The following is a 4,740-nucleotide window of genomic DNA, read 5'->3' as shown; positions in this document are numbered from 1 at the left end:
CTGTGTGTAGGCAATGTTTATAGCCTAATTTAGAGCCGCTGGTAGATCCAGTTGAGAGTCTCCGAGATACCGGCATCCGTACTATCCGATCACACTTGTACGTCGGCATACAGTAAGTATGCACTAGTAAAACAATACGAAGAGCAACTAAAAATTCCATAATGAGTCAGTACAGGCGCCAGTAACTTGTGGAAACAATAATTGTAGCATCAATATATAACAACAAAATAAAAATAAAGTACTCATATAGCAATAGGAGAAAAGCAAAAAGACGTGAATGTCTCGAATCGAACTGCGGACCTTTCGTGGCAAAGTCCGACACTTTACCTCTCGACAAACAGCGCAGAGGGCGCGGGCCGCCTTAAACTCGCGAGGTCAACCATGCACAATGGGGATTATTTCGGGAGTCGGAGGCGAACGGCGTGATAAGGACGGCGAGCGTGGCGCCATCTAGAACCGGGAAAATCGTGAATCGGAGTTGCTCCCCGACTGGTATGGCCTCTTAACATTACCATTCAATATATTCTTCCAAACTTCGGAAAGAGCTTCTATGCTGTGTGGAGGAGCCTCCTTTAAAATGTTTTCCCGTTCTTCTGGAGTACAGGTTGCAAGCACTTAAGGAAAGTTGAATGCTGACGTAGATTTTCATTTTGGTATGAAAACAAACAAATTGTGACTCGAGCTTGCTTATACCTGTTCGCAATCTTTGATGAGACTGAGTAAGTGGATGTAGGTCAATCTCTAGATAACCGAATGGTTTCTGTGTTGCCTTTCCGAATGCATTCAGGAATTATGGTAACCGCGATTTCCCATAGATGCGTCGTCCTAGAAGTTCGAGTTGCGCACGAGACCTTAAATTATTGAATAATATTATATATGTGCTGTTGTGGGATAGAGTGCGATAGTTTACATCATTATGGAATAAGTACTGACAGAGAAAAATAATTTATGCGTTCTTGTGATGTGATGCTCGCGTATAGAGATGAACCATGTCTTGCATAACATTCTTTTCAGTCATGAGATCGTCAACTATAATCAGTGTTGGTATGTTCTCATCCCATGTCTTCGGTAATTCGTTACTAAATGTAATTTTAGTGAATTCATTCTGCCAGCTAGCATCATATTTACTAACATAAAATATTTGTTCTGGGACTACACTGAATACTGATAGGTTCCTCAGGATGCTACGAACTAGGTAAGTTTTTCCTGACATGGAAGGACCACATACAATAATTCGCGCCGGGTGGATGAAAGAAAACGGTCTTATGTCGGACATTGTGTTGCAGAGGTAGAATTGAAACTGATAAAAAGATGTGTTGAAAACTAGATTTATTACCATTCAGTGCTTCCCCAACCATCGATTTGATCAAATTGACTTTTCGCAGACTCTCATTTGGTCCTGAGGAGACGCTCGTGTGACAAAACACGTCTGATAGCCTCAGCTTTTGCTTCATGAATTTCTTGTTTCAGACGCCATTTCCTCTCTTCGGGTGACTCGACCTCCTCCTCCTCCTCCTCCTCCTCCTCCTCCGGTTTCTTCTCAAAACAGCGACGAAAGAGCTCGCACATAATTATTTTGGGAGTAAGCTCCTGGTTTGGGGAACAAATAGGAAAATGAGGAGGTGGGCTCGTCCAAAAGGTAATAAATGGAAATCAGTGGAGAGGAGGTTGTATGATAATAAGGATGCGGCACGTTAAAAAGTGAAAGTTTCTTCCTCACTTCTCCGACTCAACTCAATTTGCCTCTCTCAAAAATGTTTGACCATAGCGGTAAGTTTTTGCTTTGCAATGTAGTTCATTTTCTCATGAATGTTGTCTTTTTCAGTATTTAGCTCAAGTCCCATATTCTTTTTTGATGATGGTAAGGAATTATAATGAATATGAAAAAGTACGAATGCAACAACTCAGGGAAAAAAGGCGCTGACGCCAGGAATCGAACCTAGGTCTTCTGATTTCTGGTCAGATATGCTACCACTACACCACACCAGCACGCCGTTTCCCATGAGCCATTGAGTGCCTCAAGTAAGGGGGGACGGACAACCAACCACGCTATTCCCATTCTCTCTCACATATTTCTCACTCACTCTCTCATTCATACACGGCCAGGGCGATCTGTGAAGTGTTTAAATTTTATTTCTCGTTTCAGCTCTGGAGTCGCCTCCGCCTATATGTATGTATTACCGAACTTTGTTTAATTTGACGTTAATATACGAGTTCCATTTCAGATGACTTTGGGGGAACAAATGATTGGACCTCTATATAATTATGTTTAGTTATTATTAATTGCTGGTATCTTTTTCAGCTAATACGCCAGTACCACCACCGACCCTGGAATGTGAGTAGAGTTATAGGATCCGATATAGATTACGATAATAAATGAGATTCTCTTTCAGATTATTGGAGTCCAACGCCGCCGCCGCCACAGTCGTGTATGTATTATTATAACGCGAGTATGGTTGTTGATATTGTGACTATCTCTTTCAGATTATCCAACGTTGGCTCCACACTGTATGTATTATTGAATGTATAAGATGATATTATTTAAATTCACTTACAGATTATTGGGGTCCAGTGCCGCTGCCACAATGTATGTATTATTATAATCCGAGTATGGTTGTTGATATCGTGACTATCTTTTTCAGGTTATCCAACGTTGGCTCCACACTGTATGTATTACTGAATGAGATTGTGGCTTCATATAATAATAATAATCCCTTTTTCAGGTCACTGCTGTGTCCAACATGAGTTACCGAGTGGTAAGCAATGTGATGATGTTAATTTCATGTTTTCTTTCAGAGTTCTAGTTGAAAGAATTTATTAAAAATGTTATAGTAAGTACGGAATTTAACGGAAATACGTATTTAACGGAATAGTAAATAATGAATAAATGCGTATATTCTGTACAGGGTGTCCCAGAAAACGTGTCATTGAATTATAATAAAAAAACTACGCCACCTAGAATCATGCGGTCAACAGCATTTGTTCTTAGTAGGTTTTTGCCACCTCTTAATGTGAATGTCATGTACTCCAGGTTTAATTACGTAAATATTCGCGAACTGAACGCGGAAATTTGCCAAGTAAAGGTCACTTTTTTACCCCACCAATATGAAGAGCGTGCCGAATTCACTCAAATTCATGATAATTCACAGTGATATTCACGAGCTACTCCAACGGAAAAAAATAGCCGAATATCATGCTTTTCGGAGCACGGACCATAGCGCGCGATGACTTTTTGAGCGCAATCGCTCTCAGTGCGGAGGTTCCGAAGCCAGCCCACAGAGTGATAGTAGAAAAAGTAACAGTTCCTGAAATTGGGAGAGGGAAAGCATTATCCCAGCGAAAGTCGGACGTGATAAGCCGTGCCTGTTTTATCTCTTTCTGCGATGTCGGGGAGGGCTGGGTTTCCAACTTCCTTTCGTCGGACTAACGAAGATTGCGCTGAAAAATTTATCGGTGCGCTATTCTGTGCGACCTCCGTAGAGCATGATGTTCGGCTATTTTTTCCGATGGGAGAGCTCCTGAATATCCCTGTCAATTTTCATTAATTTGACTAAATTAGACACGCTCTTCACATTGGTGAGTGTTCATATGCCATGTACCACTCTATTTAATTATTCACCGACGGACCTGATATTATTAGATGTTGTCGGCATTATGAAGATCATGGACTCACTCAAACTATCATCTAGTGCGGGAGTTGATGGTATTAATAGCAAATTCCTTAAAAGTACTTCGCTTTTCTCAGTTGCTGTTCTTTGCTTAATATTTCAACAATCTGTTGCTGAAGGGTGTCTGCCCTCAGATAGGAAAGTGGGGAATATGATCCCGTTGTACAAATCCGGAAGCCGCAGTTCACCCTTAAATTATAGGCCCATCTCACTGACAAGTGTACAATGCCCAAAGCTCTGGAACATATAATCTTCTCCCACCTTGTCAGTCATCTTGAATTTCACTCATTTTTCAACCCATATCAACACGGATTCCGTAAGTCATTCTCTTGCGTAACACAATTAATTTCACTTACACATAACCTTGCCACCATTCTTGACCGCTCATCGGCAACGGACTGCATTTTTTTAGACTTCGCTAAAGCGTTTGATAAAGTCCTTCACTCTCTTCTTATGCACAAACTAAGTAAACTCAATATTGATAACAACGTGTTGCACTGGATAAGTTCATCCCTAACCTATCGACACCAGTTCGTTTCTGTCAATGACCATGATTCAACCCTACTTCCAGTTTCCTCCGATGTACCCCAGGGGTCTGTACTCGGTCCACTACTCTTTCTTATATATATTAACGATCTCCCTGATTCAGTTAAGTCATCCATCAGGCTATTCGCTGACGACTGCGTTGTTTATCGCGAAATCATAACTGACACGGACATAGATATCTTACAATCGGATTTGACAGTAATCACGTCATGGTGTCAAAAGTAGTCAATGGCTCTCAATATTAACAAATGTAAGCACTTGAGATTTACACGCACTCAGTTTTTGTCCACACCATATTATCTTAATAACATACCGTTAGAGCAAGTAACATCTTAACCTTTGAGTAATTTTAACAGGCAACATATCATGGAAAACGCATGTCGACTACATGACTAACAAAGCTAATCGGACATTTGGTTAGTTGAAGCGTAACTTTGGCCGCGTCCCTAGCCACCTTAAACTAACTCTCTATAAGTCTCTAGTTAGACCCCAACTTGAATATGCCTCTGTCGTCTGGCACCCTCAT

At 41.0% G+C, this 4,740-nt stretch overlaps 1 non-coding gene across 1 annotated transcript; it reads right to left on the bottom strand.

The window, feature by feature from the left end:
- Positions 1 to 1,918: 1,918 nt before the first annotated feature.
- Trnas-aga (transfer RNA serine (anticodon AGA)) lies at positions 1,919 to 1,989 on the bottom strand. Its single transcript has one exon. It is a non-coding gene; the product is annotated as a tRNA-Ser (tRNA).
- Positions 1,990 to 4,740: the final 2,751 nt, after the last annotated feature.

This window comes from Ornithodoros turicata, chromosome 1, assembly GCF_037126465.1.
Source record: "Ornithodoros turicata isolate Travis chromosome 1, ASM3712646v1, whole genome shotgun sequence".
Taxonomy (NCBI): Eukaryota; Metazoa; Arthropoda; class Arachnida; order Ixodida; family Argasidae; genus Ornithodoros; species Ornithodoros turicata.
Note: the sequence above shows the minus strand (reverse complement) of the source record. Positions and strands in the feature narration are given on the sequence as shown.